The 27,970-nt window shown below is 46.9% G+C and overlaps 1 long non-coding RNA gene across 1 annotated transcript in view; it reads right to left on the bottom strand.

The window, feature by feature from the left end:
- Positions 1-14,124, bottom strand: part of LOC142301537 (uncharacterized) — a 47,638-nt gene extending 33,514 nt beyond the window's left edge. The window contains exon 1 of the long non-coding RNA XR_012752822.1: positions 13,849-14,124. This is a non-coding gene — a long non-coding RNA (uncharacterized LOC142301537). The remainder of the gene's footprint in view (positions 1-13,848) is intronic.
- Positions 14,125-27,970: the final 13,846 nt, after the last annotated feature.

Here is a 27,970-nt window from a genome sequence, read left to right as displayed (position 1 = left end):
GGAAACACGTCAGGCCGGGTGGTAACCAGGTAGCGTTGACCGGAAGACCGCCACGAAAGCGCCCTGTCGGGCTCGTGTGTAGGACACGTCAGGCCGAGCGGTCCTCCGATTAGCGTTTCTGGCCACCTCTCGACTGGCCACGTGTGTGTAGGACACGTCAGGCCAGATGGGTACACCAGTAGCGTTGACCGGGAAGCCGAGGGAAATAAGGAACACCCTGTTAACTCCACAGGGGTCCTGGAGTACGCTGTCCGTGCGCGTAGGGGGCACAACCGGACAGGTGGCGCAGCAGGTGCGTTGTCCGTGTGCGTAGGGGGCACAATCGGACAGGTGGCGCAGCAGGTGCGTTGTCCGTGTGCGTAGGGGGCACAATCAGACAGGTGGCGCAGCAGGTGCGTTGTCCGTGTGCGTAGGGGGCACAATCGGACAGGAAGCACAGCAGCCGCAGCCCAGTTAACGCCACTGGGCTGCTATAGCAAAACTGGAACGGCAGGAGAGAAGCACGGCGCCTGACCCTGATGTGCCGAGCCACGAATCTTGGCGTGACAGGCACCGTTCGCCTAACCCTACCTACCGCTTCCCAACATAGGCTTATGCCGCAATGAGGCTCTAACATGGAGGTGTGCTCTGACTGAGCAAATGTGAAGACTGTGCACCTCCATGTTGTCTCCAGCCCCTTTTATAACCTGGGTCCGCCCCAAACCCAGGGTGGAACCACCAAGGTCCAATAGCAGAGTGCCATGTCATCACTGACGTCACATGCGACCTATCTGGAACCGCCACGTCATTGATGACCTCATGGCAGCCACGCCCCAAACACTTCACCAGTCATCGTCTGACGACCAATACTGAGATGCCAGATCATAGGGGCGGGCCTCTGTGAGCCAGTCCGGAGTTGCCACGTCATCAGGACACCTGACACCCTCTGCCCTATCAGGACCTGCCACCTCACGGACATGCTCAGTGAGGTCCTTACCGGACCTAGCCTCTGATGCACTAAGTGCCTGAGCATGCTCAGTAGCCTGAGCCACAGGCTTAGAAAGCAGACTATCAGTTTGAGCATGCTCAGTAGCCTGAACTGAGGACTTAGTCTCAGACATAACACAAACAGGCTGAGCATGCTCACTAGGCAAAACACCGGGCTTAAACTCTGGCTGGGGTAAATTGGCGCATGCATGCGCACTAGCCGCCTCTCCACACTTAGACGTGGTGGAAGGAACAGCCAACTGGACCACCCGAGGCACGGCCAAGAACGGCAGCCGGCGCCTGGGCGCAACAGGAACTGCAGCAGGCTGCTTGCGGCTATGGCGGCGCCGGTTCGTAACAGTACCCCCCCCTCTAGCGGCCCTCCCACTCGAATGGTCTATAGTCGCCACAGATACCACTGAGCGACGGGCGGAAGATGGAGACATGCAGTGGGAGCTACAAGACTCGCTCCACCGCGTAATCACCCCAGACGACCAGTCAATATGTGGGGAATGTTGCTTCAACCAAGGAATACCCAGCAGAATATCATCTGCACCCTTAGGGAGAACCAGAAATGAAATGGTCTCTCTATGCCCAGATGACATGGCAAGGGTAATGGGCACTGTCCGCTGGTGAATTACCTTGGGCAACAAGGACCCATCCAATACACGGACTCTCACTGGCCTTGGCATTTGCACCAGTGGGATGGCATGCCGCCGGGCAAAAGAGGAGGAGATGAAACTATCCCCAGCACCTGTGTCCACACTTGCCCTTGTGGACCATGTTGACCCCTTAAAGGAAATTGACGCGGGAAACGTCACCCTAATGGATGACACAGAGTCCAGTCTACCTTTAGCTATGGTCACCAATCGCGGTCTCTTACCCTGACGCTTTGGGCAACGGTTGGCATAATGACCATACTGCCCACAAGCGAAACAGGAAATGCCCTTGCAACTCGAAGACCTAGCAACACCAACCCTAGAGATGTCCATAGGGACAAAGATGTCCTCTAAGGGAGGTGCAGTAGGAGAGACCACTACAGTGGCTGAACGACCCTCTGACCTGCACTCCAGCTGACGTTCGGAGGTCCGCAGGTCAATGCGGGTAGCCAGAGTCATGAGGCCCTCAAGGGTAGTTGGTACCTCACGCGACGCTAATGCGTCCTTCACGTGCGAGGCTAATCCCCTCCAGAACAGTGGAATGAGAGTCCTCTCTGACCACCCCAGTTCTGCAGCAAGTGTCCAGAAACTCACAGCATATTGACTTGAGGAGGTACGCCCCTGCTCCAAAGTCAGTAGCTGTAGGGCCGAGTCGTGAGTGACCTGAGGCCCCAGGAACACTTGTCGCAAGGACTCCAAAAACTCCTTAGAGTCCTGTACTACGGGGTCATTCCTCTCCCACAAAGGTGTAGCCCACTCCAGTGCTCTATCAGAGAGCAAGGAGATGATAAACCCCACCTTCGCCCTCTCTGTAGGAAACCGTGCAGCCAACAGCTCTAGATGGACTGAGCACTGGTTCACGAATCCCCTACATGCCTTGCTGTTCCCCGTAAACTTGTTGGGCAGCGAGAGGTGAGGGAGGGTTGGAGTAGGCTTGGTGACTGACACCATTGCAGCCGCTTGAGCCACCACATCATCCATATCAGCAGCAAGAGCAGACTTCTCCAGAGCCCTCACTCTGGCATCAAGCTGCAGTATGAACTGACGTAGTTGCTCTATCTCCGCCATGCCAGCCAGACCCTGGCGCAGTCTTACTGTTACGGGGGGACCGGCAGATTAGGACCAGGGGGTATATATCCTAATCGCCAGTCGGGGCCCACCGTGCTCCAGATGACAAAGGAGCTGCTGGCACCTGAGGGTTAGGCGGAGACTATAGAGCTGGATGGCTCTGAGATAACCCAGGAACTCTGGGAACCGGTCACGTGTGTTGGGACACGTCAGACCGGACGACAACCCGATTAGCGTTTTGGTGCACCTAGCGCTACACCAACCACGTGTGCAGGAAACACGTCAGGCTGGGTGGTAACCAGGTAGCGTTGACCGGAAGACCGCCACGAAAGCGCCCTGTCGGCCTCGTGTGTAGGACACGTCAGGCCGAGCGGTCCTCCGATTAGCGTTTCTGGCCACCTCTCGACTGGCCACGTGTGTGTAGGACACGTCAGGCCAGATGGGTACACCAGTAGCGTTGACCGGGAAGCCGAGGGAAATAAGGAACACCCTGTTAACTCCACAGGGGTCCTGGAGTACGCTGTCCGTGCGCGTAGGGGGCACAACCGGACAGGTGGCGCAGCAGGTGCGTTGTCCGTGTGCGTAGGGGGCACAATCGGACAGGTGGCGCAGCAGGTGCGTTGTCCGTGTGCGTAGGGGGCACAATCAGACAGGTGGCGCAGCAGGTGCGTTGTCCGTGTGCGTAGGGGGCACAATCGGACAGGAAGCACAGCAGCCGCAGCCCAGTTAACGCCACTGGGCTGCTATAGCAAGACTGGAACGGCAGGAGAGAAGCACGGCGCCTGACCCTGATGTGCCGAGCCACGAATCTTGGCGTGACAGGCACCGTTCGCCTAACCCTACCTACCGCTTCCCAACATAGGCTTATGCCGCAATGAGGCTCTAACATGGAGGTGTGCTCTGACTGAGCAAATGTGAAGACTGCGCACCTCCATGTTGTCTCCAGCCCCTTTTATAACCTGGGTCCGCCCCAAACCCAGGGTGGAACCACCAAGGTCCAATAGCAGAGTGCCATGTCATCACTGACGTCACATGCGACCTATCTGGAACCGCCACGTCATTGATGACCTCATGGCAGCCACGCCCCAAACACTTCACCAGTCATCGTCTGACGACCAATACTGAGGTGCCAGATCATAGGGGCGGGCCTCTGTGAGCCAGTCCGGAGTTGCCACGTCATCAGGACACCTGACACCCTCTGCCCTATCAGGACCTGCCACCTCACGGACATGCTCAGTGAGGTCCTTACCGGACCTAGCCTCTGATGCACTAAGTGCCTGAGCATGCTCAGTAGCCTGAGCCACAGGCTTAGAAAGCAGACTATCAGTTTGAGCATGCTCAGTAGCCTGAACTGAGGACTTAGTCTCAGACATAACACAAACAGGCTGAGCATGCTCACTAGGCAAAACACCGGGCTTAAACTCTGGCTGGGGTAAATTGGCGCACGCATGCGCACTAGCCGCCTCTCCACACTTAGACGTGGTGGAAGGAACAGCCAACTGGACCACCCGAGGCACGGCCAAGAACGGCAGCCGGCGCCTGGGCGCAACAGGAACCGCAGCAGGCTGCTTGCGGCTATGGCGGCGCCGGTTCGTAACACCGTCCCTCTCTGGATTGTCTGGTTGAATGCTCCCATTCTACCTCTGAGTGAGTCCGTCTTCTGAGTGCCTGTTCTTTGAAGTGTGGTCTGCTTTTATAATTCAAACCCCACCCCCTGATTCTCCTCATCTCTTTACATGGTCTTACAAGAACTAACTATCATTTTTAGATATAGCTTATGTCATATCACGTGATTCATATTTTGCAGAATAAGTGTCTTGCGCAGTGGAGACTTGTAAAACTAAACCACTTTGACATAGAATGTAAAATATATAGAACTCTTTGAAGCTCGCTGACCCTTGACCTTAGTGTAACAGTAAGAAGATTCTCAATGCTAATTTCAGATCTTTGCACAAATTCCAGTTAGAATATAGCACTCCGTTGTCAGCTAACTTGATGAACAATGGCAGATGGCTTGGTTCTACCATGTCAAAGACTTTGGTTAGAGATTTCAACTCACAGGCTCTCTTAAAGGCATGGGCAAAATACACACATTATATGAATGTATGTATTCAAGTTTATGAATCAAATCTCCATAAACTCACTATTTTACAGTCCCCCCTTTTTTGAAGATTTGATGAATCCCCGGGAAACCCTAACTCATTCATCATCATTCGTATCACATACATTCTTGTTGAAAATTCTAGACCAATATTTGACTTGATAAACCAATCTGAAACTTTCTGTCAAAAAGTCATCTTGCGATTTAACATTCCTCTAAGAATGTTATCTTCCTTTTTCATTTCTATTTTTATATTCTTATATATCTTCTGAATTCTACACATCACAAAAACTTGATAAATAATGCACATCAAAACTAAGAAAAATATGATTATGATGGGATTAAATAAAACATTTCTAACCGCTGACTGAAAAGATGACTGAGACCAGGAATGTACCGATTTCCCAAAACTTTTCCACCAAGTTCTACCTGACATTCCATTCCATTCGTGTTCAATATCATTTAATTCACCTTGTTCATGCCTGAATATAATTTCTGCTTCCTTTAACTGTTTCGTTAATAAATCTAACAAACCCTTATCTTTCTTTATTTCACTTGTCCACATATCCCAAGGAAAATCATTTATGTGGGATAAATTGAATTGTATGGGAAATGCCGTTAGGTTTCTCTTTCCTATAGAAGTGATATTAAAACTTCCTTCCTTCTTTGAAAGAGATCTCACATTTCCTTCTATACAATACAAACCCATGGGTAGGTTTTCCTTATGCACACAAGTAGAATAGAAAGCAGAAACCATCTCTGTCTCAGACATGACCTGAACACAAATCTTATTTGGACTTACTGGAGTCACCAGATCATGTAGTGTCTGTGCAGTCTCTATTCTCGCATGACAAGAAGAATGATTATGAAAACATGAATGATAAATCACCTTATCCTGTCCAGGTAGACACATCACCTTAGAAACAAAATGTAAACATGAAGAAATGTCTAATTGTTCAGTGTTCACTCCATCAAATGCAAAATCTGTGTACTTAAGTTGATAAAACACTTGTGTGTTACTCACAGGTATACCCAAAACTGTAACAGGAACAATAGTTCCCTCTCTTCCGATCACTGGGATTAGCGATGTGCCAACACAAATGTTTCGTTCACATCCTAACCACTTATTTACCCACAAATCCGTATGATTCAATGCAAAATCGTACTCTACAGGTAAATTTCGCAGTATTCCCAGTGGAGTAATTCCACTCTGTAAAGCTTGTGCAATCAACTTCAGATTAGAGGAATACTCTACCTGTATCTCCAGGCACGCTTTAGCTACTTGTGTTTCGTGTGTGCTTTCCACAAGAGCTAATGTAGCATCCTGTAGATGTGACACGGAAGACCCTAGTACAGCAGCTGTATTCATTACCATCTTTTCAAGAAGTTGATTCAAACTCTTCTGAATCTTTACACCTTTTCCTCCAATAAAACCAATATTATCCAAATCTGACTTAAGTGTCTGTATATTCATGGCATTAGTCAGACTTCCCACTGTCCCAACTCCTCCCAGAATTCCTTCTAACACTCCTCTCTTACTCCTAGTCTGAGTTGTTCTTCTCCCAAACCATTGTTCTATCCCCATCTCCATGTTTATGAGATGTGATTGACACTGAGGAAACCTGGTAGAGATCTTCCAATGAGACATATTGAAAGTCCATACCATTGTCATAAATTCTCCATCCCTTAATAAGGACTTAGACTGAAATTGATTAATTTGGAAAGGAGTAGATGGCATGAATCTTGTGTTTGTGCATGCGTTATCTGCTGCTGACCAAATATTCACACTAACGTCTTTACAATGTCTGTAATGTGTCTTTGTTTCAACGCAACACTGATAAATTCCAGAGTCCCTGGAAGATGGATTTTCTATGGAAAAAATGAAATTATCATCCATCCATCTGATATTACCAATCTGACCTCTGTGAATGACATTAGTTGGACTGTTTAAAAAACTTCCCAAAAATGATGAATTTTTGGTCCATGTCATCAGAGACTCAGAAGGCAATTTCAATCTTGTGTTACATTTTAACATTATAGGAAATGTATTTTCTTTATTATGTACTGTCTGTGGTGAAACCCTTATTTCCGGAACTATAGTGTTAGTAACAGTAAACACTACAGATACCTGAACTTGTACAGGTTCCCGTGTTATCTGGAAATTCCATGTTTTGACCCAATCTTTATCTCCTTCTGTAATGGAGAGTAAAGAAGGATCCAGAATTTTCCCAAAAATCTGAGTTTTTAACAAAATTTCTGTTTTGGATCTTCCAAACTTTCCCCTAGCAATCATGTCATTTGTAATATCACCGGACCATACAGCAGGTTCATCACCTCTGATCTCTATGTTCCAGTATAGTACATCTGTAGGAGAACATTCCCATGTACCCGTTTTATTATTGTGTACATATTCTCCTTGTAATTGTGTGAATCTAGTTTTAGGTCCTGCAATAGCATGTAATATTATGTTTGTGTCGTGTACGAAATGTAATTCAATGCAACATTTTGTTCCATATCCCATGCAGATATTTCCTGTTATCTCAACAGAATCATCCGTGATGTTCTCTGTCAATAAGTTCAGTGTCTCTGATCCTCTCGGTCTTCGTGAATGTTGAATCTCTCTAGTCCGCTCATTCACATCATTGGTGATTGTTCCTTGATGTAACTTGTAAACAATGACGGAAATAAAGCAAAGCAGCAGGAAAGTAGATCCCATCACATGGACGCTTGTCTTGAGCTTGGGAAATTGTTCTTTTTCCAGAAGGCTTGATGTCATCTTTCCTTCACAGTCTTTAGGTTCCTTATTAGTGTTGAGCGAGCATGCTTGTCACTACTCGGTACTCGCACGAGTATCACTGTACTCGGGCTACTCGGCGGGGACCGAGTAATTTCGCGATACTCTTGCTGTACTCGTGGACTTCATGTTGGCGCTCTTTTTAGAGCCAGCCCTCATGCAGGGATTGGCTGGCAGACCACTGCAATGCCACAGCCCTGTTACTTGTGGAATTGCAGTGATTGGCCGGCCCGCACAGCATGACCGTGCCTTTAGCCCGACACTTCCCTGCTCGGCTACGGCCCCTCCCGCACTCCACTCCGCGTGTATATATATATGCACGCTTACACACACACGCACGTTTTTTTTTTATAATTTACAGTTTTATGGTTTCTACATGCTGTCGGGGGTCATTTCAGAAAAATACTCGGGTCTCCCATAGGATAACATTGGGCTCGGTGCTCGGGCCGAGTACACGAGTATTTTGGGATGCTCGGCCCGAGCCTCGAGCACCCGAGCATTTTAGTACTCGCTCATCACTATTCCTTATTCCAGTTCTTAAAGGAATCCATTTCTTCCTGGAAAGAAATGCAGTATCATTATTTTGTCACAAATATTTTGCACTGGTCAACGTGAACCCACACTTTTTGTGTTTTCCGGGTCTTTTTTACCACATTTGACACTCGGTGCACAAGAATCATGACTTGTCCCATAGTCTCAAGGACTTCAAATGGACCTTCCCAATTACACTCCCATGGACCACTTTTGCGAAAGGTTTTGATCATCACTAGAGCACCTTTCTTGAATTTGGACTCATAGGGTGGCTCCATTTTCTGCATTCTCGATGCCGCATATGGCAGAATCGCTTTCAGGTTCTCCTGTAGCGATCTCAACCATTGGGACCTTGAGATAGCATCTTTTTGTGGAGTGGATAAAAATGGCTCATGTGGAAACCACAATGGCATGTTTCTTCCCGTCATCAACTCAAACGGAGTAAATTGAGTTGTAGAAGAGATTGAACCTCTTATACTCATGAGTATGAAAGGTACCTTGTCAACCCAAGTGTTACCTTTGTCCAAAAGCATCTTTGCAATTCTGGATTTGATAGTTCTATTCATTCTTTCCACAATTCCCGCAGATTGTGGATGATAGGGGACATGAAATTGCTGTCGTGCCCCTAGAATAGCACAAGCAGTTTGCATGATTTTACCTGTGAAATGGCTTCTTCGATCGGAGGTAATCATCCTTGGGATCCCCCAAGTGCAAAAAACATGTTGTACCAATTCCCTTGCTGTGGACAAAGCATCATCTTTCCTAACAGGTAATATTTCTACCCATTTTGAGAACACATCTACCACAATCAATGCATACCTGAGACCATGTTTACCTGAGGGTAAAGGACCAATATAGTCTATTTGCAGTGTAGACCATGGACCATCTGCAGGTGCGATTCGTAGAAGCGGTGGCTTCTGTCCTTTAGGTCTTGGATTTATTTGGGCACAAATGAGACATGATAGTTCAACACTTTGAACTGTTTCGTCCATTTTTTCCCAATAAAATTTCTCCTTGAGAATGACTAACAATTTCTGTTGACCCAAGTGACCTAAACTCTCATGGTTGTATCGAGTGAATTCTACCTGTAGATGTTTTGGTACAACGGGACGCAATTCTCCATTTGAATTGTGACACAAAACCCCATTTTCACAGATAAAAGGAGGCTTTGGATCATCCTGAGAAGTAACAAGAGAAGGATCTTTTCTCTGTTCTTCTGCAAATGAAGGTATATATGTATCTGTTCTTTGAACCGCTGAAATCTCAGAAGGTTCAGAGTCAAACACTTCCTCTCCTGTCAGGGCAGCTTCTTTGGCTAGAGCATCTGCGGTTGCATTACCTACAGATAACTCATCATCAGATCTTTTATGTGCAGCGACTTTCACTATAGCAAATCTATTTGGGGCCCTAGATGCCATCTCAAAAATTGATTTTAGAGTATCGCGGTGCACCAAGGCTTTGTTGGAGGAATCTACATAGCCTCTCCTCTCCCAAACAGGCAGATAATCGGTTAGGGATCTGACAACATAGGAGCTATCACTGTAGATTACCATTGGAGTTTGATCATCAGCTTCATTCAGCTGTAGGACTATTCTTACCGCTTCTATCTCTGCCCTTTGAGCTGAGAAATGACTCGGTAACTTGTGTTTTACCACTTGTCCTCTCTTGGAATAGAAAATTCCATATCCTGTGTAATAGTGTCCTTCCAGAAAAAATCTAGAACCGTCTACAAACACAGGTTCATCTGCGTCTTCCGACTGTCGTCTGAAGAGAGATGGACTTGGTTCATGGAACGTTTGTAGGCAATCATGGGTGTGTCCTTCATACTGCATCAATTGAGGAAGAACATATTTGGCCTTATAATCTACCTCAATTTGATTTGGAGACAATGAGAGCAACCAATGGGCAAATCTCTGATGTGACACACCTGGGATGTTTTTCTCAAAGAGAAGTTTCAGTGTGGAATGTGGCGTTTGGAGAATAACCTTTTGGAACCCGATGATGTGTTGAGTGATTTTTATCGCAAAATACACTCCCACCAGGTGTCTTGCGCACACCTCAAACCCCCTCTCAACAGGTGAGAGAAGCTTAGAGAAGTAACCCAAGATTCTCCATTCCCCCCCTTGCAGCTGCAGCAAAACCACAGAGATACTTGTCTCTGAAGTGTGTGCTTGAAGCGCAAAAGGTGCGTTCTTTTCCACCATACTTAACGCAGGTGCGTGTTGTAGATCATGTTTCAATTGTGTGAAGGCTTTTTCCTGTTCGACACCCCAGGGACCAAAATAATCATCATTATCACCTTTTAAAAGATCATACAAAGGTCTGGCTTTGTCAGCAAAATTTTCAATGAAATCCCTTGAGTAATTTACAAGTCCTAAAAAATGTCTTAGTGCCTTGTGTGATGTTGGAATTGGAAGGGATGCAATTGCCTCTATTCTGTCCTGTAAGGGTCGCCGTGTACCTGGACTTAGCAGAACTCCTAAAAACCTGACCTCAGTCTGCATCAGCTTGACCTTTTTGGTATTCAGTTTTAAACCTGTATCATGCAGCAGCTCAAACAATTCTGCAAGTAGAGTCACGTGCAACTCCTCATCCTCTGTACTCAACAAGATATCGTCCACATATTGCAATAAACATTCTGGACGAGAAAATTTCGACAAAACGTTCGCTAGCGCCTGATGAAAAATGCTTGGCGACATACTAGCGCCTTGAGGAAGCCTACAACATACAAATTGTTGATCCAGGTGGTTGAATGCAAGCCTATATTGACAACTTTTCTCAATCGGTATACTGAAAAAACCATTACTGATATCCAATACTGAGAAATACTTTGCCTTTGCATCCAATCTCGACATCATGTCATGTGTATCAGCTACAATCGGTGCAACATTGGGAGTAAACTTATTGAACATTCTCAAGTCCAATAACATCCGATAGCTACCATCGCTTTTCAGAACACACCACAATGGATTGTTACAAACAGAATTTGCCTTACGTATCACACCTTGAGCCAACAATTCCTGAATAATCTTAGACATCGGAGCAACTGACTCTGGAGGCAACTTATACTGACGCTGTGGAGGCGGGTCTCGGCCTTCAATTTTAACAACAACATCCTTCATCGTTCCAACCTCATTCCTGTACTGAGCCCATAAAGAAGGAAACCGCTGTACTATCTCAGTCAATACTTCATCACCACCAGTTTCAGGCCACAAATGATCTGCTGACACTACATCGGTCAAACAAATGGTCCCGACATGACTATATTCATTTGGATCAATAACTACCGCCTTACAACCGTTAGAGTCTTTCCAAACTGTTTTGTTACCCAAATCAATAATCAAGTCATGCTTTTCCATAAAATCAGTGCCAATTATATTCTCAGTAGTGTTGAGCGAGCATGCTTGTCACTACTCGGTACTCGCACGAGTATCACTGTACTCGGGCTACTCGGCGGGGACCGAGTAATTTCGCGATACTCTTGCTGTACTCGTGGACTTCATGTTGGCGCTCTTTTTAGAGCCAGCCCTCATGCAGGGATTGGCTGGCAGACCACTGCAATGCCACAGCCCTGTTACTTGTGGAATTGCAGTGATTGGCCGGCCCGCACAGCATGACCGTGCCTTTAGCCCGACACTTCCCCGCTCGGCTACGGCCCCTCCCGCACTCCACTCTGCGTGTATATATATATGCACGCTTACACACACACGCACGTTTTTTTTTTTATAATTTACAGTTTTATGGTTTCTACATGCTGTCGGGGGTCATTTCAGAAAAATACTCGGGTCTCCCATAGGATAACATTGGGCTCGGTGCTCGGGCCGAGTACACGAGTATTTTGGGATGCTCGGCCCGAGCCTCGAGCACCCGAGCATTTTAGTACTCGCTCATCACTAATTCTCAGTATCCTGACAACACCAAATATCCATTTTTGTTTTCAAAAAACCAGGTATTTCCAAACAAACATCCTGCGCTAATGTCACCTTTGTTCCATTTTTACCACTGAAACCAACAATTGTACATACAGGGGAATCTGGCTTTAAATGTAAATCAACATTTGTGACACTCAATTGTGCACCTGTATCAAGGAGAAATGTTTCTTCCTGACCCTCAAGATTTACCTTTAAAAATGGTCGACCACAGCCATCCATTGAAACTCGAGTGACAAATTCCAGTGGCTTTGCTAGTCAGGATGATGGAGAAGGGAGAAGAGCAGCAGGTGTCTTGCTCCTTCCATCCAATCCCTGTATGGTCATTTCCCTTATTTGTCTGGTCAGAGGTGCATATGGTGATTGGTTATTTCTGTTGTCAGTATGAGTGGGCGTGTATGAAGGTGGAGGTGCTGAAGATGGGGGAGGTGCACTGGATGTGTTTGGCATCAGTCCATTTTCTTTACCCAGCCTTTCCTCAGCTCCCGCCCTTAGGAATTTCTTGCATTCCCACTTCAGATGTCCGGATAGGCCGCAGAAAAAGCAGTGTATATTGCTCTTTCTGTTACCCCCCCTGAATTCTTGTTTTTAGAATTCAACACCGGTCTTTTGTTTTTGCTTTGTTTTTCCTGGGATACTAATGTGTCAGTGGTCCCCTCTATCATGGCTATTTTTGACTTTACCTGATTTTGCTTCATTCGTCTACGTATTCTATCAATAAATGACGTGGCCTCTTGTAGATTTTCCATCCTAGAAGCAATTTCGAATGAAGCAGGGTCCAAATATTTAAACTTTTTAACAAAGGCCTTGACCATGGAAGTCGGTTCTTGATCAGGTCCGATTTCCATTATCAATCTATACCCTTGTTCAAATTTCACTAAGAATATGTATGGATCCTCCTGTATGTGTGTCTTGAGGTTTTCTAACAATTCGACTGTTGGGGTAGACTCTCCTGTGGTAAAAAGAATTAACTGTCTCAGCCTATCTTCCTTTGTGTCATGGATCAGGTCATCATGTTCTTTTGGCCTAGGTGTTGCTTGTAACCTTTTTGCCATGTGGGAGGGAAGCCATACCCTGAATATTTTATTTCTCTGATCATTCGTCAGATTATATTTATCCGAATGTGACTCAAAAATGTCCGCATTATGAAAGGCGTCCATTTTATCATCATATTTGGGTATGTCTTTAATGATTTTCATTAATTGGTCATGGATTTTAATGTTAAGACGGGCTGCCTTGTCGTGTAACTTCTTTTTCCGCAGTTCCTCCTCATTTAGACTCTCGTCCTCAGCTGTATCAAGCCGGTCCGGGATGTCGGAACCTGAGGCACGTGCTGCGGAAGCATCTGTCTTGTTCTGTCTTGTAATAACAGATACATATTTAATATCATTCTGTAATTTTGATATTAAATCTGCTCTTGTTTCCAACTGATCTTCAGAATGTTCGATATGTTCTGCTAATATCGAACAATTTGGACAATCTGTTGTTTCTGCATCTGTGATGTGTGTATCTGTTGTATTGGGTGTATCTGTTGTATTGGGTGTATCTGTCACCATGCAGATGGTGTGTGCTGATTGCTGTGCCCCACCCACCATGGACTTGTAAGTGTATACCATACCCAATACATTCTGTATCTTTTTCTGTAACCGTTTCACAGTAAAAAACTTATCTAACTTAGTATTCTCAAGTTCACATTGCCGGTACAGATTTGACCATAACTGTGCGTCAGTGTGCGTATGGTCAAATGTATACTCTACATTACTGTTTCTAGAATAATCATGAATGAAATCCATATCTCACCAATATGTGATGCTTGTCCTGGAATGGCTCCAATCGTCTATGGGTCGATCGTCCTGGAATGGCTCCAATCGTCTATGGGTCGATCGTCCTGGAATGGCTCCAATCGTCTATGGGTCGATGGTCCTCTGTGTCCTAGAAGGATTGACACATACGACCTCCGTGCAGCTTGTCACGTTAAACCTCTCCAAGGTTCCGTGATGTAGACACAGTGTATCGTCTTTGCCTGCAGTCTTTGGACAGAGATGTTACTCCACTGACCCCCCTTCTCTGACAAAAGGCAGGGAATGACGTAAGAAAAAAAGTTCCCGCAGCAAAAGGCAGTGTGAAAAAAAAAATCACCCCGCACAGAAAACAGCTGTGTCTCTCAATCATTCAGGCTGATGCTCGCCAAATATGTTAAAAAATACGGTTGACGTGACATATGCTAAGCCAGTATATTAATGATTGGAGCAAAATAGGTGCAAAAACATATATGGATTTATTCAAATAAAAGTTGAAGTCATTACAGAAAAGTTACTGTCTTGGCTTGAGTTAATGAAAAGAAATAGATAAATAGAGAAAAAGAGTTCATTTATCTTACATAGCTGTGATGTTATGATAAGCCGTCCCTCTCTGGATTGTCTGGTTGAATGCTCCCATTCTACCTCTGAGTGAGTCCGTCTTCTGAGTGCCTGTTCTTTGAAGTGTGGTCTGCTTTTATAATTCAAACCCCACCCCCCTCATCTCTTTACATGGTCTTACAAGAATTAACTATCATTTTTAGATATAGCTTATGTCATATCACGTGATTCATATTTTGCAGAATAAGTGTCTTGCGCAGTGGAGACTTGTAAAACTAAACCACTTTGACATAGAATGTAAAATATATAGAACTCTTTGAAGCTCGCTGACCCTTGACCTTAGTGTAACAGTAAGAAGATTCTCAATGCTAATTTCAGATCTTTGCACAAATTCCAGTTAGAATATAGCACTCCGTTGTCAGCTAACTTGATGAACAATGGCAGATGGCTTGGTTCTACCATGTCAAAGACTTTGGTTAGAGATTTCAACTCACAGGCTCTCTTAAAGGCATGGGCAAAATACACACATTATATGAATGTATGTATTCAAGTTTATGAATCAAATCTCCATAAACTCACTATTTTACAAGAGGAGTGAGAAGTGAGGAGTTAGAGAGAGAGAGGTTGATACCTCGGAAAAGCAAGAGAAAGTGATGCTTCCTGGTGGAGACCCTGGGGCCGAGCTAAGCCCAGGTGACACCACAGACTGAAAGAACGGATTCCAGGGCCACTGAAAGGCTTTCAATCTTGTGGCCTGTTCCACTGACCATCGGGTGGAGGGATCAGGCTGCAGACAGGGACGGTCCCTAGAAACCAAGCAAAGAAAAACATTTCCAAAGTGAACACCGACGGCCCAGGGTGGTTGCAAGCGCCCAGGGCCACATCCCACCGTAGATCCCTTGGGAAGAGGGCAAGATCCATTCAGGCAAGGCTTCTTGACCAGAACCTATAGTGGAGGCCGAGACAGGTTTATCCAGAGAGGTCAAGGCTTGAAGACAGCTGAGGAAAGAGACACAACAAAAGGGTTCACCGGCATTCACTCCCAGAACTACCCGGGATCGGCGGAGGTCCCTGACAGGAGATTTCAGCAGTCCAAAGGCAGCAGTGTGCTGCAGCCCTGGAATTGTGAGTAAACATCTTGAAACTGCACCCCCTGGTGTTGCCTCCTTTATTTCCCCCTGCACTTCACCCTTTCCAAGCACCAGTGAGTACTTATTGCACCTGACAGGTTCCCTTTAAATGGCCTTGTCTTGATCTGATTAATTATAGGGAAATTACCATTACAGTGCAAATATTTCATCTAGCCTCTCTAGTAATAGAAATAGTAAGATGCATAAAATAGGAAGCTATAACTATTTCTTAACTCCATCCTCCCCAAAGTAATCTTATGCACATACACCTTCCTATAAAGCCAAACCACCTCTGCTTACTTTTATACAAAGCTGCAGGAGTAAAAGGTGTACTATAAAAAATCTATAGCTTTATTACTGCGTTACCGTATATTAGTGACATATACATATAATACACAACTCGACATTTTGAGTTATGAGTGGTTGAATCGTTTATACCACTTCCTGATATTTGCAACAGAATGGAAAGAATACTTACAATACACTCCAGTGTAAGTGTACCGCGTGCCCTACTTCATTTTAAGTGACGCAGCATGCTGCCCGTGACCTTCTGTCAGTGCCAACGTGTAATTAAATCCCTGAAGCTTTTCTGAAGACTCATCCTGCTGAATTTAAATGAATCAAAAATATTAAAATAGCGGATTCTAAAACTCCTCCATAAAGGAATTCCTATAGAAACTGCTGATTTCTTAGGAGTTCATAATGTTATGTTACATCTGGAACACTTGGAGTTTAACGATGACATAATCAGAGCAACACTGGAAACTGGAGACAATCTCAGAGGGTCACAAATTATACAACTGAAGCTTAAAATTGATGTCACCAGATTTCACAATGCAAACTGCATGCATGATTAAATAGATCTCTTACAATGGTGGAATTACCTTGAAAATCCATGTCAGAATGGCTGTATATCTTAATATAATATGGGCATTTAACGAGTCCTAAGGTCAGTTAACTGACCTTGATAGTATAATATTACAAAAAGATCTGGATAAGATGTCAGAATGGGCAGATACTTGGCAAATGAGATTTAATGTTGATAAATGTAAAGTAATGCACCTAGGACGGAGTAATCCTATAACTGCGTATACATTAAATGGAAGTAAACTCGGGACTACAGAACAGGAGAAGGACTTGGGTATTCTTATTACAAATAAGCTGAGCAGCAGCACTCAATGTCAGGCAGCAGCTGCAAAAGCAAACAAGATTCTAGGGTGTATAAAAAGAGAGATTAGATCCCGCGATCCCAACGTATTGTTACCCCTCTATAAATCACTTGTAAGGCCACATCTGGAATATGGGATCCAGTTTTGGACTCCACATTTTAAAAAGGCCATTCAGAAGTTAGAGTCAGTTCAAAGGCAGGCAACTAGACTACTACAAGGAATGGAAGGCCTCCCATATGATGACAGGTTGAAAAAGTTAGATATGTTTAGCTTAGAAAAAAGACGTCTCAGAGGAGATCTCATTTATATGTATAAATATATGTGTGGTCAATATAAAGGACTGGCACATGACTTATTTCTTCCGAAGACAATACTAAGAACAAGGGGGCACTCACTGCGAGTGGAAGAAAAGCGATTCCGACACCTAAATAGGAAAGGGTTCTTTACAGTTAGAGCAGTCAGACTGTGGAATACCCTACCACAAGAGGTAGTAATGGCAGATACTATAACAGCTTTCAAAAAAGGGCTGGATGATTTCCTCAGTACACACAACATTGTTGGTTATAAATGACTTAGGGTACTTTCACACCTCCGGTTTTTCTTCTGCGGCACAATCCGGCACTTTGCAGGAAAATCGCAACCGGTTTTTTTTGCTGCCGGTTGCGATTTTCCTGCATAGACTTTAATTAGTGCCGCATTGTGCCGCATGGCCTTGCGTTCCATCCAGTTTTTGCCGCATGCGGCAGATTTAGCCGATGCGGCGGCCGGATGGAACGTTGCCTGGCACGTTTTTTCGTGCGGCAAAAAAAACCGCATCGCGCCGCATTCGGCCGATGCGGCGCATCTCTCAATGCATGCCTATGGCGGCCGGATGCGGCGCGATGCGGCAAATACCGCATCCGGCCGCCGCATGCGGTTTTTGCCACTGCGCATGCTCAGTAGCATGCCGCAAGCGGCAAAAACCGGGCGGGCCGCATGGGAAAAACTTATGCAAAGGATGCGGTGTTTTCACCGCATCCGTTGCATAGCTTGCACAGCCGGATTGAGCCGCAGGGCTCAAGCCGGATGTGTGAAAGTAGCCTTAGTGACCAAATGTAGAACTGGTGGAGGAAGGTTGAACTAGATGGACCTAGGTCTTTTTTCAACCTTAGTAACTATGTAACTATGTAACTATGAGTCCAGCTAAAGTGTATTCAGTCTTTGGCCACCCAGTCTAACGGCTTTTATAGTGACAGCAGGGAGAAGAAACCCTCCAGACCTTCCATTCAGGTACAATGAGCAGAAATTGAGTGTAAACTTTTTAACATGATTACACAGCCAAAGTGTCATGATTCCTCTGTGCAGAGCATCTTGCCTTTGGAGATGCTCTGCAGCTCTTTCCTAAGTTACTAAGCTAACAGCTTTTTTGACAGCGCAGGATTCCAGGTTGGTGCTGATTACTCAGGTGTTCCTAATTCCTGGTAATTGCTCAGGTTTCTTTACTGAGCATGCTCGCCCAGAACCCTGCCAGTTGTATTCTCTAGTTCTGGAAGTGTGCTGTTGGTTTTTGTCTCCGCTATTGTTCTGATCTTCGTTTTCTGACCCCGGACTGTTATTTGACTCCTCTCTTCCTGCTCTCTGTTCCTGTTGTGACATCCTACCTTTTGACCTCGGACCGTTACCTGATCCCATCTCTGATTTCTCCCTGAACCTATTACGTGCTCTCCTGGATTTCTGACCCTTGGATTGTGACCTGACTACGTCTCTGTTTACTCTTTGTGCTCATACATGTTCTCCCGTTACCAGACCCCACCTTTCCTGACTACTATTCTGTCCATACTACCCATAAGTAGTGACTGGCATTACACAAAGTAAATACACCAGCTTCATTAAGTAAATAAGTATTTTTAATATATTGTTAAACCTGGTAACAGTTTCTTTTCAATATGATGTTTATTTTAAGTCTAGTTATGAAACTCTGACAGTACATTCAAATGTAAGTCTCCATAGACATCTGTTCAGTATATACTTTCTGTGTTGACTCCTATTTGGTTCCATTGACCCAATATGGGCACTGTGAGAGAACAGAATCCATGTTTTTCTTATAGTGTCCATCTTGTCTTATAGCTAATGATGTCATAGGGTTAACCTAACACTGATGGGCGGGGGTTTCCTATTTCTGCTCACGCCCCTACTGCTCTTATTGGTGCATAGTTCAGAGTGAACTTATCTTGTGTCTGTGACCCTATATAAACTGGTCACATGTACTAATAGAGGAGAATTCTGAGAGCACACCATACTAAGCGTGTGTGCTGTATTGATTTCCCGAGCACTCGTAACACAAATCTTATTAATTAATAGTGATGAGCGAGTACCAAAAAGCTCGGGTGCTCGAGGCTCGGGCCGAGCATCCCAAGATACTTGTGTACTCGGCCCGAGCACCGAGCCCAATGTTATCCTATGGGAGACCCGAGTATTTTTTCTGAAATGACCCCCGGCAGCATGTATAAACCCTAAAAATGTCACAAAAGTCTCAGACGAGTGCTCAAATGATATGGCAACAGCATGGGGAAGACCCCTTGAAGCATTTATCACTCAAAAGTCACAGCTGTGAACAATTTTGTCCGAGTTTTACGCCATTTTTACGGACTCACCAGAAAACCTTCCAAAATGACACCAAAATGAATTTTCATGGTGGAAATGTTAAGGGCACATACCCAATAGTGAGATAGAGCTGGTGTATGTTACTTTTTGAGATTATTACATGAAAGACTTTACGTAAAAACATTGTGTGGCACTCCGATGTCCAAAACGCACGTTTTGTGCTTTTTACTAGCGATGTCGGTCATTTTTTTTTTCATTCTATCTCCCGTCGGTCGGTCTCGCTCTGTCTTGTCTGTCCCCCTCTCACAGTCTGTCGGTCAGTCTCCCCCCTCTCTCATACTTACCGTTCCCCGATCACTGCCGCGGCGCTGCACAGCTGTTCACTAAACTCCGGCGGCTTTTCCTATTTTGAAAAAGCCGGCCGCTCATTAAACAATCTCGTATTCCCTGCTTTCCTGCTTTTCGGCGCCTATGATTGGTTGCAGTGAGACACGCCCCCACGCTGAGTGACAGGTGTCTCACTGCACCCAAACACAGCAGCCGGTGGGTGTGTGTATACTGTGCAGTGAAATAAATAATTAAATAATTAAAAAAAAACGGCGTGCGGTCCCCCCAATTTTAATACCAGCCAGATAAAACCATACGGCTGAAGGCTGGTATTCTCAGGATGGGGAGCTCCACGTTATGGGGAGCCCCCCAGCCTAACAATATCAGTCAGCAGCCGCCCAGAATTGCCGCATACATTATATGCGACAGTTCTGGGACTGTACCTGGCTCGGGGTAATAAGGAGTTAATGGCAGCCCATAGCTGCCACTAAATCCTAGATTAATCATGTCAGGCGTCTCCCCGAGATTCCTTTCATGATTAATCTGTAAATTACAGTTAAAAAACACACACACACGAAAAATCCTTTATTAGAAATAAAAAACACTAACAAAGTCCCTCATCACCAATTTATTACCCCACAAACCCTCCATGTCCGGCGTAATCCACAGTCCTCCAGCGTCGCATCCAGCTGTGCTGCATGAAGGTGACAGGAGCTGCAGAATACACAGCTGCTCCTGTCAGCTTCACACAGCAACTGAAGACAGCCGCGCGATCAGCTGAGCTGTCACTGAGGTTACCTGGATCCAGCGGTGGATGCAGCGGTGGCCGCGGGTAACCTCAGTGACAACTCAGCTGATCGAGCTACTCACCGCCGCACCGGTCAGCTCCACGCAGCAACTGAGGTGAGTATCGCGATCAGCTAAGCTGTCACTGAGGTTAATCGCGGCCACCGCTGGATCCAGCGGTGGCCATGAGTTACCTGACTGACAGCAGCTGATCGCGCTACTCACCTCAGTTGCTGTGTGAAGCTGACAGGAGCGGCGGTGTATTCTGCAGCTCCGGTCACCTGCATGAAGCAGAGCTGGACGCGACGCTGGAGGTCCGTGGATTACGCCGGACATGGAGGGCTTTGTCGGGGTTAATAAATTGGTGATGAGGGACTTTGTTATTGTTTTTTATTTCTAATAAAGGATTTTTTCGGGTGTGTGTGTTTTTTAACTGTAATTTACAGATTAATCATGGAAGGTTTCTCGGGGAGACGCCTGACATGATTAACCTAGGATTTAGTGGCAGCTATGGGCTGCCATTAACTCCTTATTACCCCGATTTGCCAACGCACTAGGGTAAATCGGGAAGAGCCGGGTACATTCCCAGAACTGTCGCATCTAATGTATGCGGCAATTCTGGGCGGCTGCTGACTGATATTGTTAGGCTGGGGGGCTCCCCATAATGTGTGGCTCCCCATCCTGAGAATACCAGCCTTCAGCTGTATGGCTTTATCTGGCTGGTATTAAAATTGGGGGGACCGCACGCCGTTTTTTTTAATTTATTTATTTATTTTACTGCACAGTATAGACACGCCCACCAGCTGCTGTGATTGGGTGCAGTGAGACACCTGTCACTCAGGCTGGGGGCGTGTCTCACTGCAACCAATCATAGGCGCCTGTGGGCGGGGAAAGCAGGGAATATGAGATGGCTGTGTGCAGAGCACAGCGCGCCCGCCGGTATAGAGGCTCGGTCACGCTGTGCGGGCCGGCCAATCACTGCAAATCCACAACTAACAGGGCTGTGGCATTGCAGTGGTTTACGAGGAGCTGCTGATAAGTCTTTGGCTTTACCCAGAGAGAAACGAGATAGGATGATGAAACTTTACATTTATTCCACATACTCTCCACTGATGTCAACACATTTCTTACATTGGTATTCCAAGTTCTGTAACCCTAGCAAAAAGAAGGATTTCACTTGTGCCTCAAACCAAGCATCAGTAGCAGCCATGGCATCAGAAATGGTGTGAAATTTGGTACCCTTCTATTATTATTATAATTATTATTTATTATTATAGCAACATTAATTCCATGGCACTTTACAAGGGAAAAAGGGAATACATAAAAACTAGTACAACAATCATTAACAGTACAAAACAGACTGGTACAGGAGGAGAGAGGACCCTGGCCGCGAGGGCTCACAGTCTACAGGGATTGGGTGAGTGTACAATAGGTGAGGACAGAGCTGGTTGCGCAGTGGTGTACTGGACTGAGCGTAATTGTAGGTTGTAGGCTTGTCGGAAGAGGTGGGTCTTCAGGTTCCTCTTGAAGTTTTTACCGGTAGGAGAGAGTCTAATATGCTGGGGTAGAGCATTCCAGAGTATGCGATTGTGGGAAGAGGAGATAAGAGAAGAGTAGAGAAGGAGATCTTTTGAGCATCTGAGGTTGCGTGCAGGTAGGTACCAGGAGATTAGGTCACAGATGTAAGGAGGAGACAGGTTGTGGATGGCTGTGAGGGTCATGGTTAATGTTTTGAACTGGAGTCTTTGGGCAATGGGGAGCCAGTGAAGGGATTGGCAGAGTGGTGAGGCAGGGGAATAGCAAGGGGAGAGGTGGATTAAGTGGGCTGCAGAGTTCAGGGTAGATTGGAGGGGTGCAAAAGTGTTGGAAGGGAGGACAGAGAGCAGGAGGTTGCAGTAGTTGAAGCGGGAGATGATGAGGGCATGTACTAATGTTTTTGCTGATTCTTGGTTAAAGAAGGCACGAATCCGAGAGATATTTTTGAGTTGTAGTCGGCATGAGGTTAAGAGGGCTTGGATGTGCGGCTTGAAGGATAGAGCATAGTCGATGGTTACTCCAAGGCAACGAGCTTGTGAGACTGGGGAGAGTGAGCAGCCATCAACTTTGATGGATAGGCTTGGTGGAGCAGTTGAATGAGGAGGAGGAAAGACAATTAATTCTGTTTTGTCCATGTTAAGTTTTAGAAATCGCGCAGAGAAGGATGACATAGCAGAGATACATTGTGGGATTTTGGTTAGTAAGGACGTAATGTCAGAATGTCAGGTCCAGAGAGGTAGATCTGAGTATCATCAGCATAGAGGTGATACTGAAAGCCGTGGGACTCTATGAGCTGTCCCAGGTTGAAGGTGTAGATGGAGAACAGCAGGGGTCCAAGAACTGAACCTTGGGGGACACCAACGGATAGAGGGTGGGATGAGGAGGTGGTGTGAGTGGGAGACGCTGAAAGTTAAGTCGGTTAGGTATGAAGAGATCCAAGATAGGGCCAAGTCTGTGATGCTCAGAGAGGAGAGAATCTGTAATAGGAGTGAGTGGTCTACTGTGTCGAAGGCAGAGGACAGGTCAAGGAGGAGGAGGACAGAGTAATGTCGCTTGGCTTTGGCAGTTAGTAGATCATTGGTGACTTTAGTTAGGCCAGTTTAAGTAGAGCAATGCGGTCGGAAGCCAGATTGTAGCTGGTCAAAAAGGGAGCAGGAGGAGAGGTATGAGGACAGTTCAAGATGAATATGCTATTCCAGTAGTTTTGAGGCATAGGGGAGAAGCGATATGGGGCGGTAGCTAGACATAGAGGATGGGTCAAGAGACGGCTTTTTAAGCATGAGAGTGATCGAAACATGTTTAAAGCATGAAGGGAATACACCAGTTGATAGTGATAGGTTGAAGAGATGGGTTAAGGCTGGGATGAAGACTGCGGTGATGTTGGGGATGAGGTGCGACGGGAGTGGGTCAAGTGCACAGGTGGTTAGATGTGATCTTGAGAGTAGAGTGGAAAGATGATCTTCTGTCATGGGGAGAAGCTGGATTTGGAGGAAGAAGGCTGAGTAGCTATGATGAGGGGCTGTGGGGATTGTGGGCCAAAGCTTGCTCTGATGTTGTCAATTTTCTGCTTGAAGAAAGAGGCAAAGTCTTCAGTTGAGATGAGGTGAGAGGGGGGTGGTTCTGGGGGATGGAGGAGAGAATTGAAATTGTTGAATAGCTGTTTAGGGTTGTGAGATAGAGAGGATATGAGGGATGAGAAGTAGGTTTGTTTTGCAGCAGTGAGTGCAGACTTGAAAGTGCTGAGGGACTATTCATATGCAACAAAGTGTTCAGTAGAATGAGACCTCTTCCATCTGCGTTCAGCAATTCTGGAAGCCCATCTCAGTACTTTAGTCTGGCTCTTGTGCCAAGGTTGCCTGTTGATTGTGCGAGTTTTGGTATGTGTGAGGGGGCGGCCAATTCAAGAGCTGCAGAGATTGTAATGTTATATAAGTGGCTGCAGCATCTGCGTCATGTAAGGAAGCAATGTCTGTGAGAGGGAGAAGGGACTGTGAAAGGCAGTGTAACAGGCAACCTTGGACCCTTAAAGTGTTTCTTCAGGTTGGGAAACAGATGATAGTCAGAGGGAGCTAGATCTGGTGAATAAGGTCGTGGTCAACCAGCTGGAAGCCCAGCTCTGTCAGTTTTGCTGTGGTTGCTTGTGCAATGTGAGCAGAGGCGTTGTCTTTCTGGAATAAAATTCCTTTGGACAGCTTGCTGCACCTTTTGGTCTTCAGAGCTGCCTTCAATTGGTCCATAAGTTCAATGTAATACCTTGCATTTGTAGCGCCCCAGCAGCAGTCAAACCGCTCGAGTCCGGATGTCACTGCTCGTGGCTTGAGGGTCTCCGGACCCGGAGACTAAGGGTCACAACTGAATGAAGAAGGGGGGGTATTTACAAGGGAGAGATAGTTCCTGACGCCACCCGTGCTGTGCGGTAATAGGGAGTACCGCCGCTGCTGTTGGGAGTACCCGGGGTGATGAAGTGGGGCAGCTAGATGACGTTACCCTCCGGGTAGGGATTGTCCCCGGGATTCCGGATGGTGAGATGGGATGCAAGGGGAGCGCAGGCTCGCTGGTTGCAGGGGTTAATCAGGTACTCACTCAGCAAGAAAGCAGACGCTGACAACATAGTAAACCAAGTCTCTGGGTGCCACTGCCCTCTTGGGGAGCTCGTCCGGGTCCAGTCCCCTGCACTACTGCCTGGTGGTCTGTGGCCTGCCTCCTGGGACCGTATTTTGGAGTGTACTTTGTGGACCGTCAGCTTGGAGCTTTCCGGGCCCCGCTCCCTGCTATGAGTAGCAAGAGGAGCTTGCTCTCAGGAGCTCACACTTGGGTTTTCAGTGGGCTGCTTTGCTTGGAAAGCCCTATCCCCCTCATTGCGCTAGTGCCCCCGATCTCTGAGCTTCGTGGGAACAGTCCATATAGGCCCTGTCCTCCGCAGGTTAATTGCGAGGTTGCTTGAAGCTTCTCCCCGACCTAGGGTCCATGTACCCCGACGTGCCTCCGGTCCCGGTCCGGCTATTGAACTGTGGCTGCTGGCTAGTTTCCAAGACTAGCCAAGCACCCAGTCCCAATCTTCCGTGACTGGGTCTCTGACTCCTCCTGGTCCAGACCACCGTCTGCGACCTAGTCTCCTTTTCCCCTGGGAGCTCTAACTCCCAGCTTCCTCGAGCTTCTCACTGCTCGAGGGCTACCACAGACTCTGGCGAGCTGCTACTCCCAGCTCTTCACTCACTGGGAGCTACGTCTGTTCTTTGGGGAGCTGCTTCTCCCAGCTCCTCACTCACTGGGAGCTCTCACCGTTCTGCCTGTCAGCTCTGCTCTGCTCTCCACTTCCTCCCTAGCTGACTTCCCCCCTCCCACCAATCTGTCTGACCCCTAGGTGGACTGCCCTATTCCAGCTTACGCAACCCACTGGTGTGCCTGACAGGTGTGGTGTAAGATGTAACTAGGATTTGTGAATGCTGGTGGAGGCAGTATCGCAAGATAGGGACCCAGAACCATGGGGGGTTGAGCCCTGCATGGGGAGAGAAAGATTGTGCAGTACCCTGTGATGACCTGACTAGTTCAGGGCGTCACACATTGATGGTGGAACCTTTTTGAAGGTAGTCCACTAGCAGCACGCCCTCCTTATTCCAGAACACAGATGCCATCACCTTAGCGGCTGATTTTTGCAACCTGAACTTCTTTGTACGAAGAGAACCACTGTGCTTCCACTCTTTTTACTGCTCCTTGTTTTCAGGGTCATACTAATAAATCTAGGTCTCATCCATAGCGACCAGTTGATCCAGGAAGTTCTTAGTTTGGAAATGCTGACAAATAGATCAGAAAGTTTTCACTCGCATGCTTCTTTGATCTGTTGTTAAACATTTGGGGACCCACTTTGCAGATAGCTTGCTCATGTCCAAATGTTCATGGATAATGACACAAACATGTTAACGGGAAATCCCCATGATGTCTCCTATTGCTTCTGTGGCGCCCTGGACAAGCCAGGGGCCACAGGTAACAACACAGACACACCCCCACCCTCAGCAGTTCACAGCAGTCATCCCAAGTGAGACCTGATTTCCTCTCTCGGGTTCAGACAGACACACCAGGTGGGCGGAGTCAGGCAGATGGAGACGCCCACCCAGGAGTCTAGCTGGTCTGAGGCAGGAAACAAGGCAGACAAGTCCAGGCAGAGGAAGAGAGAGGAGGTCTGCAGAGAGGCAGATGCAGACTGGGGCCTAGGTTGGAGCCTAGGGCCCTCGTGTAGCAGTCAGGCAGACGGTAGTGGCCATCTGCGAGAGCCGGGAAGACAGTCTGGTGGAACCGTAGGTAGCCGGGGCTGGGCGGTGGCCCACCGGTACCGAACCGGGGAGCCAGCTGGAAACCGGAGCGCAGGAGGAGCGTACGGAAGATGCAGGAAAGGATTTACATTACCACCCTGGGGTCAGGGGAAAACACTGCAGCCGTCTGTGGGACCCGTCCATCCAGCCGTTTGTTTCATCAGAGACTCCGTGTGTGTTACTGGCTAAGTGAGTACCACCGTGCCGTGCGGCACAGCGCTGCCCCCGCGACCCTGCACCTCGCCAGGCCCCGTAACCCGCCTGCCAACCATCCCTACCCCATCACCGGGCCCCGGGACAACCAACCCCCTACCCACGGAGGGAAGAACCAACATCCAAGCTGCTCCCTGTCACCGCTCCCGGGATCCCCGTCCAGAGCAGCGGTGGTGTCACCAACCTCACCACAACCGTGAGTGGCGTCACGGACAATATCCCTAAACCAAACCACCCCCTTTCACTCACAGGCAAGGAACGCCGCTCGAGTCCCCGGGATCCGGCCCACCGCTCGAGCCACCACCGAGCAGCAGCAGCAGTAGCTGGACCCAAGCAGTTGGTGAGCGCAGTGTCCCCTCCTCCGCCCGCGACACTTCAGCTTAAAGTCGTCAATTCTCCAGTATGAGGTTGTGAACAGCATCAACAATCTCCAAAACAAAAACCATTCTCGGTCGTCCAGGACGTTCCTCATCATTGGTGCTGAAGTGGCCCATTTTAAACTTGGCAACCCAGTTCTTTACTGTGGAATATGAAGGGCATTGATCTCCCAATGTCTGCGACATATAACCATGAATATCCTTCAGGGACTTTTCTTGCAGAAACAAGAATTTTTTCACTCCTCTGATCTCAGTTGCTGTGAATATCGCATTAGACTCCTCCCTTTTGTTTTCCCGCATGCATAGAACACTGTTGCCATAAGCAACAAACACAAAATTTTGAAAACGTATATTATACACATAAGGCTTTCATATGATGTAACATTCATTAGCATAGAAACAAAAAAAGATCACAAAGCCAGAGACTTATCAACAGCGCCTCATAAATGTAAACATATAGCTTTACATGTTTACTTTTGCACACTTGTACTAGTCCAATTTGACAATCATACAGTCCACACTTTCACTACGGCTTGCTAATTCATTTTTCTTTCTGTATATGTGGCGCCCCTGAGGCATCAGTTGCCACAGGGTACTGCATCTCTTTTAAGATTTAGTACTCATCCCGGGTAAGGAGAGATTAATCGCTGGTGATTCTCAAATTCAAACAGTTAGGTGCCTTCCCACTGGGGGGACGGTCTGAAGTAGATAGGGGGGTGGAAATCACGAAGCATGGCACTTTCCCAGTCACTTGAGCCAGCCACCTGGGGGGCTGGCACTACTTGGGGAAAAGAGAAGTTCTTCACACATAGCCAGTTAGCCCAGGTCACAGCTTGGGGTGAGACACACACTGGGACCTCAGTCCATTTTCTTCTACTATCACACTTCTGGGAACTCCATAGGACCCATGGCTTGGAGCATCCAGCTCAGACTGGATTCTCTACAGCTACATGGGATTCCAGGGTCTGCGGCGAGTGCAGGAAACACTCACTACCCACTCCATATTCCACCTACAATGGGATAGGAGGGACCAGGAAGGACTCACAGTGGCAACAGCGGTGGTGACCTCGAATTGCTTGGGATCGGCTGGGGCCCATCCCGGCAATGACCGGCATCTTCCGGGTTGCTTAA

The sequence above is a fragment of the Anomaloglossus baeobatrachus genome, chromosome 1, assembly GCF_048569485.1.
Source record: "Anomaloglossus baeobatrachus isolate aAnoBae1 chromosome 1, aAnoBae1.hap1, whole genome shotgun sequence".
NCBI lineage: Eukaryota > Metazoa > Chordata > Amphibia > Anura > Aromobatidae > Anomaloglossus > Anomaloglossus baeobatrachus.
The sequence above is the reverse complement of the archived record's forward strand: the minus strand, read 5'-3'. Positions and strand labels throughout refer to the sequence as shown.